At 38.5% G+C, this 17,598-nt stretch overlaps 1 pseudogene; it reads left to right on the top strand.

The window, feature by feature from the left end:
- The first annotated feature begins 5,633 nt into the window (after positions 1–5,633).
- On the top strand, positions 5,634–16,016 carry LOC129647156 (chorionic somatomammotropin hormone 1-like; annotated as a pseudogene).
- Positions 16,017–17,598: the final 1,582 nt, after the last annotated feature.

Genomic DNA, 17,598 nt, shown 5'->3' on the forward strand with positions numbered 1-17,598 from the left:
ATCTACTCTCTTTGCAACTTTCAACTGTGTGATACACTATTATTAACTAGAGTCACCAGGGCCTGTGTTATATCCCCATGACTTATATGTAACTGTACATTTGTACCTTTTAACCCACTTCGCCCATGTTGGCTGCCCACCCAAACCCTGCGTCTGGAAACCAACAATCTATTCTCTGTATTTATGTTTTGTCCATCATGGTTGTTTTTAGAGTCCACATTTAAGTGTGATCATACAGCATTTGTCTTTCTCTGACTTATTTCATATAGCATAACATGCTCAAGATCCATTCATGTTATTGCAAATAGCAAGCTTTCTTTATGGTTAGTCCATAACCAATACATTAAAAGTATCTCCATAATCCTGATGTATAAACTTGGGGTACCTCCACACCCTACACACCCTTATAGTGAATAAATTGTTGATAGTGGTATGTGTGTGTTAGTTGCTCTGTCGTGTGTGACTCCTTGCCACTCCATGCACGGTAGCCCATCAGGCTCCTCCATCTGTGGAATTCTCCAGGCAAGAATACTGAAGTGGGTTGCTATTTCCTTCTTTAGGGGATCTTCTTGATCCAGGGATTGAACCCAGGTCTCCTGCAATGCAGGCGGATGCTTTATCATCTGAGGTACTAGGTATAATTCATGTAATTTACTCTTCACTCTTCTTCGCTGTCAGTTTGATTAACCACAATTCTGCTTCAGTCCCACCTGAGACCCAAGGTCTAGCACAATAGCAAGCATCATTTGCACCTGGCCTGAGATGGGACATGAAATATTTGCTGTACTTTTGCAAAATCTATTACTATAACGATAAAACTGGAGCAAAACAAACAGAATATTCACAAAAGAGTGTATCCGTTTTTAAATCAAAAGAGCAGTGCAATGAATAAATTTTGTGGATTTTGATTCTTCACAATTGTTTACTATTTCTTTTCTTGGCAATTTCAGTTGTGAAAAAAAATACTTTAAGAAATAAATATTATCTCTTTACAAAAAAAATATCAAATAGATCCAAGATGCTTTTCAAAATGGAAAGATAAAAAGGAAACAGGTGAGACTCTTGTCAAATTTTAATTGGCAAAGCAAAGAGTATTACACTCTCTTTCTCTCATCCCTAAGTTGTGTCCAACTCTTGCAACCCCATGGACTGTAGCCTGCCAGACTCCTCTGTCCATGGGATTCTCCACACAAGAATACTGGAGTGGGTTGCCATTTCCTTCTCCAGGGGATCTTCTCAACCCAGGAATTGAACCTGGGTCTCCTGCATTGCAGGCAGATTTTTTACCAACTAAGCTATGAGGGAAGCCCATATCACACTGCTGCTGCTGCTGCTAAGTCGCTTCAGTCGTGTCCGACTCTGTGCGACCCCATGGACTGCAGACTTCCAGGCTCCTCCGTCAATGGGATTTGCCAGGCAAGAGTCCTGGAGTGGGGTGCCATTGCCTTCTCTGATATCACACTAATAAATCTTAATTAAGTTATTAAATATTTAATTTCTAACTCTAGTTTATTGGATGGTTCATTTTTATGTATTTAAAGGCCTATTATGAAGCCTATACATAAAGAAATTCCAATGTGAAAACAAACTATTTAATGTGTTCATCTCAACTGAAAATTTCATGTATCTTTCCAAAATTTAAATCATCTTATAACACTATATCTCAGTTTATATTTCCCTCACATCAGGAAACACATAATAAAACACTGTTACAAATACATCACCTACAAAGTGGTTGAACCTTTAAATATAACTCTTTCATTTCACATGTTTCATTTCATTTCACTAATGATGTATAATAATATTGTTCAATTTACAATGAAAGTCAAATTTCTGGAAGATGAGATAATGGATATTTACTAACTCCATTTTTATATCACTCACAACCAACTATATAGAGGTATGTAAGTCTTCAATATCCTTCAGAAAAACATGTCTTACAGTGAGACATAGGAATTTGCCTTAGTAAGAAAGACAGAATTTGATACATAATTACTTTCTTTGATGAAAATGCAATATTCAGACTATTACCACATGGATTTGAATATACCCATAGGAAAACCAAATCTCCTATATTACACTACATATATTAAAATCCACCAAAATAATAAATACCAATAAATAATCAAACACATTACAAAAAATGCAAATATACTCTTGGGTTGCTTAACTGTGTTACCAAACAATAATGGAAGACTGAGTGCTCGCTCGTTTGTTGGCATGAACTACACTAAAATTGGGGTTCCCAGGAGTCTAGGTGGTAAAGAATCTACCTGCCAATGCAGGAGATGCGGCTTTAGTCCTTAGGTTGACAAGATCCCCTGGAGAAGGAAATGGCATTCCACTCCTGTATTCGTGCCTGGGAAATCCCATGGACAGAGAAGCCTGGTGGGTTACAATCCATGGGGTCGCAGAAGACTCAAGACACGATTTAGCAATTGAGCATGCATGCACTGCACTAAAACTAGTATTATTCAGCTTTAGCAGGAAAAAATAATTATTATACTTGCTGGACCCATAGTCTAGAAAACCATGATCTTTTCTCCCTTTGCAACTCTCAAATACCCTTAGAATGGCAGAAAGGCTTTGGAATCCTTAGTCTTGAGCACAAACCTGAACATTCTACTTTAAAGCCGCTGACCTCACTTCTCTTTCATCTGACTATCATCTTCTCTTACCATCCAGTCTGTTGCCTGAATCGAACACTGGAATCAGTTTACAATCACCCAAGTTTGCCCATTGTCCCTGACATCTTTTCAGCATCTCAACGTGGCCTCCCAGGACTAGTCCCTCACTTGAGCCTGCCTGACCCTCCGTGCTGGTGCTGCAAGCGGCCTCTCATCTCAATCTGGCTTTGCTCTTCTCCAGGTTGTATTATATTATGTCGGCCAAAAAGTTCTAATGTTTTTTTCTGTTCGATCTTATGCAAAACCCAGATGACCTTTCCTGTCAATCCAATATTTTAAGCCACTGGAAAGCTTGTTATAGAATCTGCCTGTAATGCAGGAGATGCAGGAAATGCAGGTAAGATCCCTGGATTGGGAAGATCCCTAGAGAAGGAAATGGCAACCCACTGGAGTATTCTTGCCTGGAGAATCCCATGGAGAGAGCAGCCTGGTGGTCCATATGGTCAAAAATGGTTGAACATGACTGAAGAAACGGAGCATGCAACAGCTTGTTTTAAACCTGCCTTTTCTTAATCTTCTCAATACATTCTTGGGTTCTCTTGCAGAGAAAGCAACAGAGACCTTTGAGAGTAGAAGAAATGTCTCAGAGAAGAACAGTCTGCAGCAGAAGTTATCAGATCGTGGACTAGGCAGTCAAACATTCTGATTATCCAAAAGAAAGCTACAGTCAGTGATAGAATCCTCCTTAACCAAAGGATTGGCACCAGGAGTTTCTTTGTTAAATGGAAAAGTCCTTCAGATATATTTATTTTCTCATGCGTCTCTTCATATGTGGCCATGGCCTCTTTTGGCTATGTCCATTTAGTAGAGTGGGTATAGACTTTTTGTTCAAAAGTCAAAATTATCACACATTATCTATAATTACTACATTCAATTTTTTAAAATAAAATATACAAAAACAATTAAAAAAAAAAGAATACAGATGCCTAAGCTTTAATTTTTATCTGTTTACATGTTGGAGATCATTCCTAATTGGATAGTAACATTTTTAGGCTCAAGGGTCTTACCAAAATTTTTCTTTTTTGTTTTTATTGAAATAGCTCCCATCATACTCACATGTCATACAGTTCAGTACAGTCGCTTAGTCGTGTCTGACTCTTTGTGTCCCCATGGACTATACAGTCCATAGAAGTCTTTATTCCAGAACCCAGAGTAGTCCCTACTCACCACAACTGGAGAGAAGCCCATGCAGCAATGAAGACATGGCACAGACAAAAATAAGTAAATTATGCTATATAAAAAACAAAGATCAAAAGTCTCTTTCAAATCTAAAACCATCTGTGATCATTAAGAATATATTTTATGAAGTTTTTTTTTCTTCCTCATTATATATGCTGTATTCTCAAGAAGATTACAGAGCCTTTTAGGGTAGAATATATGTGTTTCACTTGTTTGTATCCCATGGACTAAATATTGCAATGTTCTATCCAAAAAGGTGTTTGCAGCGTATATTTAAACATTATAAATTACCTCCTGTGTTATAGCATGAGTGATATAGACAAAAATGTCTTTAATATAAGATAATCCCAGTCACAGTTTTTTCTCAGTGTTCAGCCATCTGAAGGCTGTTCTCAGTTATCCCAATTTGATGTTGCTTTTTATCAATTATGACATGGATTGGGTTGGGAAACTTCAGGGCACTTTCCAATTTATAATGAAATATAAGCTAACTGTTAGGATTTGGTAAAAGTACTGCTTCTGGTATCATCGGAAGCACTGATCTGTCACCTAAAAGTGTTCAGGTAGAAATGAATGATTTCTTGATAAGCATCTGCCTGAGTTCAAAAGAAATTTCCAACATGTCTGGCACTTACACAGTGATGGCAGAAAATATGCTACCTAATTAAAGCCTAAATAATCATCAAGAATCTAGTGGTGAGTTGTTTTTGCCACTCCTGCTCAAGAATTGTGGATCTTCTGTTTCAAATGCGGGTAGGAAGCAGTATAGAGTTGCCCCATATGTGGTAGCATGAAAAATCTTCATTTCCATATCTACAGGAAAGTATACTGAGAAAAACTGGTTAAGTGGCTGTCATAAAAGACGATCAATGAATAACTTCATAGCTCCAATTATCCTTTTCTTGATCAACTCACACACACCCTTTGTTCTGTCTCTTCACTGTCAGATTTCCACAAAGGGCAGATTTGGTTCAAACACAATGCTCTCTATTACAGGTAGTGCACATCCGATAATTCTTATGAGTAACATCAGTAGATATTACTAGTAGATGCAGTAGAAACACAGTGAGTATTTGTTCCAGGCAGTTGGCATTCACAGTTTAGAATTTTCCCTGGTTTTTGAAAAAATAGTTTTACTTTTTAAGAACCGAATTATGAAACATACCAAGAGTCTCTGTAAAGAGCATTGCATGCAGCATTTTTCATTTAATTGAAAATAGGCTAACTCTTGATTGCTTAGTGAAATTGTCACTTCCAGTGGCTTTTCCCCCCTAAAGAATATTCCTCCTAGTTCTAAAACATCAAAAGATATAAATTAATGAAAGAAAAAAGTCTTATACAGTTATTTTTTCTTAGAGGATTTCATTGAATACCTCAAAAGTTTAATATTCCATTGCTGAGAATCAAAATCAAGTTCATCTTCCAGGTGAACTTCAACAGAAAATCTTCTTCTGCTTTCATGAGTCATTTAAAACATTGCAGCATTTCTCAAATGTCTAGTTATACAGTCAGTACCTAAAAAAAAATCTTTCTTAGGAGTTAGTGAGAGATTGAAGAAACCTCTGAACTCACTCATGTTTACAAATGCAGTCATAACTAGTCAGTTGGATAAGCAAAGAGAAGTGGCCCGGGGCTGAATATTCACAATCAAACAACAAATCTTCAAAGATTGTCGCTGCAACGCTTACACAATAAACACCACACACTGTACATCGTGGGGGCCTAAATTAATTTGGAAATCATCAAGTGTCCATGCAAAGTTACCAAATGGATGCAGGTAAAAGAAAAATAAATTCCACTAATATTATTATAATATTTGGATGGAAAATCTTTTAAAAATGGGAGCATGTATGGATATTAATTTGGGGGGATTTATTATTACTACTTTGATTGTATTCCTTCTAATTATCTGCTCCATCAGGTTAGGGATTTATTTTAAATATTAATACCAACATAAGGACACACAGTACTGAATTTATAGCAGCTAGAAAAAGACAAAGATAAAATATGAGGCAGGAAGTGAAATTATAGAAAGTCCACAATGGTATCAAATTAAGGGGCAGTATTGCATACAGAGAAAGCCAACTTCTCAAAGTTGCTTGAGGTGCCAAGAACAGCCATATGTGTGAACCCAGCTTAATTTGAATACCAGAAACTGGACCAAAAGGAAAATGAAGTTCATAAAAATATGATGATGCTAAAAGCCAAAATTTAGACAGCAAGAGGATAAGGTAGGGCAGCTGTAGATACTGAAATTCAGGAATAGAGGTAGATATGAAAGCAAATACACTAAGAAGCATCAGGAAAACAAAGCACAAAGGGTGTAAGAAATAAATCATCAAGAGGCTGGGTAGCCTGATCAGAAGAGCAGGAGAACCAAAGTACAAACACTTGTGTAAACAGGAGAACCAGATGATGCTCAGGAGAGAAAGCCTGGGACTTAGTGAACCAGAGAACAGAAGACACTGGCATCAAGAACAAGAACTCTGGAGCAGGGCTCACATCTACGCATTTCCAGAAACAGCCCCAATTTCAATGCTTGGGCACTATAGCATCTAAAATTGTTACAGGCAGGGATTATAGCATGCTATTATGCTGTGAAAAGGACAATGGTGTTTATCAGTTTATTTTGCTCATTAAACTAAAAGGTTAATGCATAGTTATCCATTGATAATTGATTCCTTCAGTTTACAGAATGGATGACTCACCAAGACCCTCTTCAGTCATATATTGGATATTTAGATGTGTTATAAGATCACCAAATTATATCTTAACCCAAATAATTCATATAGCTATTCATCTACCAATAAATGATCAATTAAGTTCGAATTTATGATATTCTGTTATCCTAAAGGTCAGTTCAGTCTCTCAGTTACGTCTGACTCTTTGCGACCACATGGACTACAGCAAGCCAGGCCTCCATTTCAATCACCAACTTCCCTGTCCACCACCAATACCATCACCAGCTCAGTCATGACCTGTTTGTGACCCCATGGTCTATACAGTCCATGGAATTCTCCAGGTCAGAACACTGGAGTGGGTAGCCTTTCCCTTTTCCAGAGGATATTCCCAACCCAGGCATCAAACCCAGGTCTCTACCGCATTGTAGACCAAAAGCCCACAAGGTTGTGTGATATGACATGAGGAAGTGAAAAGATGACATTATGGTGCCCAGTCACCTCCATCTGCTGATAATGAGACTTAGGAAAATCACTTACTCACTCTAAGTCTTATTGTTTCATTAGTATAATTTGGTGATAATAATGTCAAGCCTATCTTACAGGATCATTGTAAAGCACAAATTTTACAAAATTTTTCAAACTTTTGGCAAAGTATCAAGGAAATCCATGGGGTTATTAAGGTGGGTTAGCAGATTCAAGCGACACTATCCTTTTCTCTTAGTATTCTCTTTGCACTCAAGAGTAGCAATCAAGCATTCATGTGGTTACTCTTCCCCAGCGTGATGGTAAACCACACAGATCAACTGTACTATTCTTGCCATTTCAGTATCTAAAATGCAAGCATTAGTCAACGTACAGTGAAAAAGTTACAAACTCCTAGAGGAGTTCGCTGCTAAGAGTCTACAGAAAGTCCCAAGACATTCAACTATCTTTAGAGAATGACCTAAACACTGGCTCAGAATTAACTTAAGCTCCAAATGTTTGCAGAGCAAAGGAGCACTTCTGGGAGCAGTACAAAAATGCAGGGAGTAATCTACTACAACTACATCTGTGCAAATATCATCATCTATTTATATTTACACAGTGGAAGATGTTGCTTCTTCCTCACCCCAGCTACTACCTTACCAAATCCTGCTCAGGGCAACAGGGAGAGATGAGGCTTTCCTGGACAGGATGGCTTTTGCTAACCTCGGGCTAATACATCATTTCTGAGTGGCTCTTGTTTTTATTTATGCAGAGTCCCGCCTGCTCCTGCTGCTTGTGGTGTCAAACCTACTCTTGTGCCAGGGTGTGGTCTCTGCACCTCTCTGTCAAAACCCATCTGGCAAGTGCCAGATGCCCCTTCAAAACCTGTTTGACACAGCAACCACGGTGGCTAACCACAACTATAGGCTTGCCTGAGAAATGTTCAGTGAATTTATAAGTACTGTACTTCTTGCTTGGAGAAGGCAATGGCAACCCACTCCAGTACTCTTGCCTAAAGAATCCCATGGACGCAGGAGCCTGGTGGGCTGCAGTCCGTGGGGTGGCTAAGAGTCGGACACGACTGAGCGACTTCACTTTCACTTTTCACTTTCATGCATTGGAGAAGGAAATGGCAACCCACTCCAGTGTTCTTGCCTGGAGAATCCCAGGGATGATGAAGCCTGGTGGTCTGCCGTCTCTGGGGTCGCACAGAGTCGGACATGACTGAAGCGACTTAGCAGCAGTAGCAGCAGCAGTACTTCTTGCTTATTTCCATAAAGAACCTTGGTGAAAGTGACTGGACTATTTTATCCTTTAAACAAGAAGGCTGCATCAACCAAACTTCAAATAACACATTTTCTAAGTCAAACAAGGCATCAACTCATAAGATGTATAAATCAAAGAAAAGATCAGTTTCACAAAATCTCAAAGATTCTTAGAGTGAAATATCTGATTCAATTTCCTTTCATTAATTTTAATTTTTTTAAATTTTTAATCTTTTTCTTTTAAGTGTAGAATGTAACATAGATTTAGAAAAGTTGTATACAAAGTAAGGATGTAAAATGATAATTTATAACAAAATGAGCACCATGTAATTGCTCCCTTGGTCAAGAAACAGAACACTGGGAGCACCTGAAAAGCCCTCCTCATGAACTCTCCCAAACATGGTCTTCTCCCTCCATGTAGAACCCGTATCCTTGGTTTTCTCCATGGTTTGGTGACCTAAGTGTACATCTCCAAACTCTACTTTAGTTTTGCCTCATTTTGTTTTTTGAACTCCATATACATGTGATCATATAGCATTTTTAACATGCCTTGCTCCTTTCATTCTATGTGATGTTTGTGAGATTCATAAAACTTTGTGTGAAGCTGTATTCATTTTTATCACAGAGTAGTATTCCTTTGTATGAGTACACCACAGTTAATTATCCATTCCAGTGTTAATAGACATTTTACTTTCTTCTCATTTGGAAACACTGAAAATAGTGTTCAGAGTTTAACAGGGAATTTCTAGAATTTAATCAATCAGTTATGGAAGAATTGACATCTTTCACATTATTGAGTCTTCCAATCTATAATCTTTGCCCATTTTTAAACTGCATTGTATTCTTGCTATTAGGTTGTATGAATTCCTCATATATATTGGATATAACACCTCATTAGATATGGGCTTTCCTGGTGGCTCAGATGGTGAAGAATCAGCTTGCAACATGGGAGACCTGGGCTCGATTCCTGGGCTGGGAAAATCCCCTAGAGACACTCCAGTATTCCTGCCTGGAATTTCCAAAATAAATTTAAAGCACCTGTATTTGTCATCATGAAGGTATGTGTTAGTCACTTAGTCATGTCCTACTCTTTGTGACCCCATGGACTGTAGCACTCCTGGCAAGAATACTCCAGTGGCTTACCATGCTCTTCTCCAGGGGATCTTCCCATCCCAGGGATCAAACCCATGTCTCCTGTTTGCAGGCAGACTGTTTACCATCTGAGCTACCAGGGAAGCTTGGAGTTCCTTAAAAGAATGCCATAGGATCAATGCATTAAACAACAGAAAAATATTTCCTCACAGTTCTGGGGGCTAGAAGTCCCAGATCAGGGTGCCAGCAAGGTCAGGTTCTGGTAAGAACTCTCTCTTCCCAGGCTGGCTTCTCCCTGTGTCCTCACAGGTTGAGGGGGTGGAGAAGAGAGACAGAGACACAGAGACAAAATAGAAATCTCTCTGGTGTTTCTCCTCATAAAAACACTAATCCTACTTGATCAGTGTCCCACCCTATGAGCTCATTTAACCTTAATTAATATTCATAAAGGCCCTTTTCCAAACACAGTACATACTGAATACTTATCATGAAAAAAAATGATGATAGTTTTTAAAATGCTGCTAAACATTTTTCTAAGATTGGCAATGAATAGGTTAGAGTACAATAGAAGGATTGGCTTAGAATTGGAACCAATAATTCTCTTTCTGATGAAAGTATGGAAGTTGTATGTTAGCTCTTTTAGGTTACTCGAGGAGCCCACTGTAGAGCAGACACTGATAACAAATTTTTGCTCCATGTTTCTATTAAATTCATGTAGTTCTTTTTACTCAGTAGTTTTTCTGTCATCCTCAATTTTTGACTGCTGTTTTTTTCCCCCAAACTTTCAAGTAATCTCTTTAAATATTCACAACAAACTCTAAAGATTAGTTTTTCTCTATCCATGTGTTAGCTGGGTTTTTGCTGTTCTTATTCTAAGCCCATTGCTTAGTATTTCCTAGAATTTTATGCCATGTTTTCTAAATTAACATTTTATCATCATCAACAACATTGTATTCTGCATCTATGGTGAACACTAAGCTATAGGTGTGTGGATTCAGAGATTAATAAGAGAAAGTTATGATTTTAAAACCCCTATTAAGGGAGTATATTGGTTCCAACCCACAGTAAATAAGAGACTAAATGGCTACATCTAGGTATATATGCAGAGAAGGCAATGGCACCCCACTCCAGTACTCTTGCCTGGAAAATCCCATGGACGGAGGAGCCTGGTAGACTGCAGTCCATGGGGTCGCTAAGAGTCGGGCATGACTGAGCGACTTCACTTTCACTTTTCACTTGCATGCATTGGAGAAGGAAATGGCAACCCACTCCAGTGTTCTTGCCTGGAGAATCCCAGGGATGGGCTGCTGTCTATGGTGTTGCACAGAGTCGGACACAACTGAAGTGACTTAGTAGCAGCAGCAGCAGGTATATATGCATTATATTAGTTTCAAATACTAAAAAAAAAAAGATACTTAATAAAACATTGAATATTTGATATCTGTGGTAATTTTAGTGTTTGTTGTCCCAATATTAACTGTAGAAAGAATGAAATTAAGCAAGGGAAGAGCAAAGAAGGGAAGAGTTTCAAGTTTAGAAAAGTTAGATGAAAAACAGTTGTTTATAGAGATAATGGGAAGAAATAGGAAAAAGAATGATATTCAATATTTATATAACCCTCATTAAAAAAATTATACATCTATCAGCTGTATTAAGATTCTGGTAGTGAGTTCATTTATTGAATGCCAAAATAACCTTAAAGAATTGAATGTGCTTGATCACTCCCAGGATAAACAGTTTGGCCAGGGCAAAAACTTCATTTCCAAGGTCCTCAACAGCTGCCACACCGAATCCATCATTACCCCTGATAACAGAGACGAAGCTGAACATACACAGGTGAGGATTTTTTCTGGGTTTTTCACCTGAGCCAGCTGAGACAGTGCACTCATGTTACTAGGCTTCAGATTATTAGAGTAATGGTAACTGCACATACAGAGAAATGTGGAGGAGTACTAAGCAATCAAAGAGAAATTACCTTATACTGTTGATATGTATGAATAGAATCAAGTGATGACTAAAGATCTGTAGTAGCAAAACAAATAACAGATCTATAAATTCCCATGCAGATAACCTTAGTTTATCAATGCATTAGGCCCAGGATCGCAGCTACTAGAATGTATGAAAGCACGGGCTGACTGGAAATTCTATGTGTAAAATATAAGCTTGGTAGAATTCATGGATATATAAGAAACACAACCACAGTTTTGAGTATTCCCTGTGACCAGTGACACCGACGTGAGAGTCACTCCTACACTGCACCATTTGAGACATTGCTTCTGACTTTCAAGGCTCTCCTGATTCTTCTGCTTCTCTGAAACCTACTTCATTATCATTTTCAATGACTCCTCTGTCACTTTTATTCTTAATTATGAGTCTCCTCCCCAAATGTCCTATAAAATATTACGTTTTGCTCTTCATGGTTGCAACAATTGCTCTGTTCTGATGAAAACACAGTCTACAAATCAAGCCTCAATCATTTATCCCAGCCTCAACTGTTTTTCATTATAATTGCTCCTTGCTGATTCCCATATTAACCACAATCCTATCATTATTTAAAATATTTTCATATGCATCTCCTCTTAAATACAATCTGTTCTCTTACTAAAACTTTGTTAATAATATCAACATTCTTTCTATCTGCTCAGCATCTAAATAATGGAGATGATAAAATGAAGGAAGAAGGTCAAGGAGAAGGAGGAGGAGGATTTTTTAAATGAATTTAAAATAAACTTAAAATTTATTGAGAGCTAGTACGTTGCCATTTACAAAGTGCTCAGTGTTCATTGATATGTTTAATCCTCACAAAAAATCCTGTAGCACAATGACTGTTACTACACATTCTGAGATGAGGAAACCAAGGCTCAGAAAATTTATGAGATTTGCACCCATCACACAGATAATAAGCAGTGAGTCTAGGTTTCATCCAACTCAGAGCACTCACTCTTCATCTTTAAGCTACAAAGCCCCCTTGAAAACTATGCTGGTCTCACCCTGCTACTGCTAAGTCGCTTCAGTAATGTCCGACTCTCTGCGACCCCATGGACTGCAGCCTACCAGGTTCCTCCGTCCATGGGATTTTCCAGGCAAGAGTACTGGAGTGGGTTGCCATTGTCAAGGTCTCACCCTAGTGTCTGAATTTCATTATAGCTTCTCAGTCTCCTGTTATGTTTCTATTGCAATGTCTATTCAATTCTTCTCTGCTCTTATTTCCTGTACCACAAAAGTATTTCATGGCCATCAACAAATCAAGCCTTTTAATTAGAGATGCTCAGCCCCTGGGAGTTTCATGCCCAATCCTGGTAGTAGTGAACCAGGGGGAAAACCCTCCATTGTGAATCCCACTGATGCTGTTACTAAAGACAACACTGTGCCATTTTCTGCCCCTACACATGTAAACAGAAAAGACTGCTCTGATAGCAAATGGGACTGGTGTTGGTATGGGTTGAGGAAAATGTGTTTAATGTCTTTTTCATTATCTCTTTGTTCAAATATCATAAAACAAACTACCGATCAGAAAATGAATACATTAATGAAGGATTTGATTCATTAATACAAATAAATCATTGGGTGAAAATGATGTGGGCATGGGTAGGATCCATGTTTCCTGGGCCAGGTACTCTAGGCACATATTGAGTTCCAACAAAATATTTAGATTTTTCTCCCTGGACAAGCAAAGCATTCAAATATAAAAGAACTCACTGAGCAGATGGTCTAATTTCAGAGGGGAAAAGAAAATATTTCATGTTCTAAATTAGAACTCATCAAAAGGATTATTTAAGTGTCAGTTTTTAAAAAAAAATTTCAGCAAAGTATAAACTAATAGCATACATTTTATAATTTTACATCTATACCACCTTTAAAAATTTTCACATATTCATAGGAGTAATAAAGGGTTTCTTAAATTTGCTCAGCCTATCTGAGCAAAAATCACATATTACCAAGCCCACTGAATTTTGTTTATTTTAATGAGATTGTTTCCTATGGTTGCTTAGGACGAAATCCTTATTAGGTTGGTACTCAGTTTGCTGCTCTCCTGGGATGAACCTCTGCACCACCCAGTCACAGAGCTGCAGGGCATGAAAGATGCCTCACCGATCTCTTGTCAAAGGCCGCAGAGATTGAGGAAAAGACCAAAGTACTTCTAGAAGGTGCAGAGCAGATACAAAAAGAGGTGAGCCATATCCTGAAGGCTTCTTTGCTTTTTTCCGAATGAAAGAGATTACCTCCGTATTGAGGAATGAGTTTTGAAACATCTCACTTTATAAGGACAAGATTCAGGCCTTCTATATTCTAATCCCTGTTACATAAAGTGAGAGCCTAACCATTTATAATTATTGATTCTATTGTAAGTGAATTAGAATTCAACTACAATTTTTTTTAATTTATTTATTTTATTTGGAGGCTAATTACTTTACCTTATTGTATTGGTTTTGCCATACACTGACATGAATCTGCCATGGGTGTACATGTGTTCCCCATCTTGAACCCCACTCCGACCTCCCTCCCCATCCCGTCCCTCTGGGTCATCCCAGTGCACCAGCCCTGAGCCTCCTGTATCATGCGTCGAACCTGGACTGGTGATTCGTTTCACATGTGATAATATACATGTTTCAATGCCATTCTCCCAAATCATCCCACCCTTGCCCTCTCCCACAGAGTCCAAAAGACTGTTTTATACATCTGTGTCTCTTTTGCTGTCTCGCATACAGGGTTATCATTACCATCTTTCTAAATTCCACATATATGCAGTATTATACTGTATTGGTGTTTTTCTTTCTGGCTTACTTCACTCTGTATAATAGGTTCCAGTTTCATCCACCTCATTAGAACTGATTCAAATGTATTCTTTTTAATGGCTGAGTAATACTCCATTGTGTATATGTACCACAGCTTTCTTATCCATTTGTCTGCTGATGAGCATCTAGGTTGCTTCCATGTCCTGGCTATTATAAACAGTGCTACAATGAACATTGGAGTACATGTGTGTCTTTCAATTCTGGTTTCCTCAGTGTATATGCCAAGCAGTGGGATTGCTGAGTTGTATGGCAGTTCTAATTTTTGTGACTTTGTTTTTTTTTTTCTTTAATATTGTATTTTTGAGAATCCAACCTCTACTCTAGATTTTTAATATTTGCTTTTTGGTATTTGTTATCAATTTTGTACCTTTAAGAACCCAATCTTCAGTACCCATTTTTACTTGGGAGCGAGATTACTGGCTTGACTGCTCTCTCCCTCATTGGACTCTCCTTTTTCTCCATCAGGTCACCTCTATCTCCTACCTCCCCCTTCACTTCTCTACCCAACTCTGTGAATCTCTTTGTGTGTTCCAGACTGTGGAGAACACTTAGGGAACTGATTACTGGCTGGATCTGTCTCTCTCCTTTTGATTCCCACCTTTATCCTCCTGGCCAACTCTGTCTTCTTCCTCCCTCTTCTCTTCTCTATGTAACTCTGTGAACATCTCTGAGGGATCCAGACTGTGGAGAGCACATAAGGAAGTGGTTAGTGGCTAGCTTGCTCTCTTCTCTTTTGATTCCCCCTCTTCTCCTCCTGGTCACCTCTATCTCCCTCCTCCCTCTTCTCTTCTCCATGTAACTCTGTGAACCTCTCTAAGCATCCCTCACTGTGGAGAAACTTTTCATCTTTAACCTAGATGTTTTATCATCAGTGCTCTATAGATGGAGAAGTCTTGAGGCTACTGTAAGAATAAGACTGAAAACCAGAGGCAGGGGGCTTAAGTCCAAATCCTGAGAACACCAGAGAATTCCTGACTCCAGGGAACATTAATTAATAGGAGCTCATCAAACACCTCCATACCTACACTGAAATCAAGCACCACCCAAGGGCCAACAAGTTCCAGAGCAAGACATACCACACAAATTCTCCAGCAACACAGGAATATAGCTCTGAGCTTCAATATGCAGGCTGCCCAAAGTCACACCAAACCCATTGACATCTCACAACTCATTACTGGACACTTTATTGCACTCCAGAGAGAAGAAATCCAGCTCCACCCACCAGAATATCAACTACAGTTTTTGACAGGTACAGCATTCCCTGCATTTCACACAATCCCACTAAAAGCTAGCCTCTTTCTGGGCACATGTGGTTGAAACACTTTCATGGGTAAGGTAACTGGAGAATAGAATTTGCAAGATCAATGTTTTCTTCAAAGTAGTCCAGGTCAACTGCTACTGAACTTCTGCTGGTATTCTCTCTTTGTCCTCTTCAAACCAAAGGATGAGAGTGGGAAGGAAGAAAAGAGAAAGTCAAAACCAAACTCATACTTGAGTTCTGCTTCTTGATTTTAGATTGCTAATAGACTTCCAAAACACTGGCTCCGAATCCATGTCTAGAGAGTTTCATAAGTCTTCCTCAACCTTAATTTGATAATAAGAAGGAACAAAGAAAAGCAAATACTAATAAAACTCATAATAACTCATTATCTTTTGGGTATTTAGATTCATCCTGAAGACCAGGAGAAGGAGACCTCCTATCCAGTGTGGTCAGAAATCTCCTCCCTGACAGCAGGCGATGAAGATGTGCACCAAAGTGCTTTTTATAAAATGTTCAACTGCCTGCATAGGGATGCAAGAAAGATTGACATCTACCTCTAGCTGCTGAAGTGCCAATTTGTCCCTTGCTAAGCCCACAACTATCCCAGCCAATCCTGATATGGTTAGTGATGATCCATCCTGTGGCAAGCTTCTTTGAGTTTTATAGCTTTTAAATGCATGTATGGGTGTAATGGATGTCATCTGAAACAAAATAAACACAGACTCTGTAGAGATGTCAAAATCTAAGAAGGAAATTTGTCAATGTTTTTATCTTCATTTAATAGAAAATCAAAAGAAGGAACTGACTTGCCAAAGACCATTAAAGAGCTTACTAGAGAATCACATGAAATTATCCTGGGTCAAGTTATAAGAATCAATGAATTAGATAATTATTCATGGTGCTGGTCAAGCAACCAAGAAGACTGAATTCTGAGAATTCTTTATGAAAGCAAGCCACAAACTGTCAGCTGATTCTTATATTGTCACAGTGTTACAACAGACAATATAAGTGTTTTGCATGTGGCTACCTAAATAGCATGAGGTTTACTGAACTGCCTAAAAATTGTTAGGATGCTGTCTTAGTCCTGGGCTGCTGTAACAAAATATCATAGAATTATAAACAATAGAAATGGATTTTCACAGTGTGATCAGATAAGGCCCTCTTCCGGTCACACACTTCTGATTGTATCCTCACATTGGGAAAAGGCTAGAGAACTCTGTGTGTCTCTTAGATATAAAAGCAGTCATCTCATCCAGGAGGCTCCATCCTTCATCACCTCCATAGCTTCATCACCTCCCAAAGGCCCCACCTATGAAACACCATGGGAGTCAGGATTTCAATATATGAAATTTCTGGGCTGCACAAAGATTGAGACCAAAGAAGGTACAAACGTAAACGGGCTCTATCCTCCTCCAGTGGCTGTCTTCACCCACACTCCACTGCATCCTCATTTCCTGCATCATCTTGCAAAAACTCCATACATTCTATCACTCTGGGTTTTACAAGTCTAGCTTAGTTAAGAGTCAACTGTCCCCCACCTGGGCCCTCTGGACAATTGTTCAACTGGTCACATACACACTGAATAGATCAGAAAGCTGGATTTAAAAACACATTTATCTGAGAAGTGAGATACCATTCTCTCTTCCTTTTAGGGTAACTATCCTTGTCATTAATTATTTGGCCTTACAAACGTGCCCTAGTAGGTCCCTGAATTATAAAATCCTCCAAATAGACTAAGTCTCTATTGAGACTGGAGCAATTTGACGGGATTCAGGTTGCTCAACTTATTCAACTGCCTCCAGACAACCTGGATGAGGGCCAATCCCTTGATTGGCTCTCTTAAGTCAGTGATGTTGCGGGGCTGGTTTTGCAGCATCTTTAGGGATTTAGCAATAATTCCTAGTAAATAGAAAATGGGAAATCAAAAGGAAGGGAGAGGGGGATGAAGAAGAAAGAAGGAAGAGAAAGACAGAAGGAAGGAAAAACAGCAAAGGGAAAGTGAGTCAAGGACTTGAGTAGTGAAGGATGAAATGCTGTTAGAACACTTTATTTTTGAGGAGAGAAATATATATATATATATATATATATATATATATATGCTTTTTTTTTAGTATCCTATGAGCAAATATCTCATATTCCCTTTTATTTCCATTTTCTTTTCTCTCCTATTTT

Source organism: Bubalus kerabau, chromosome 3, assembly GCF_029407905.1.
Source record: "Bubalus kerabau isolate K-KA32 ecotype Philippines breed swamp buffalo chromosome 3, PCC_UOA_SB_1v2, whole genome shotgun sequence".
Classification (NCBI taxonomy): Eukaryota; Metazoa; Chordata; class Mammalia; order Artiodactyla; family Bovidae; genus Bubalus; species Bubalus kerabau.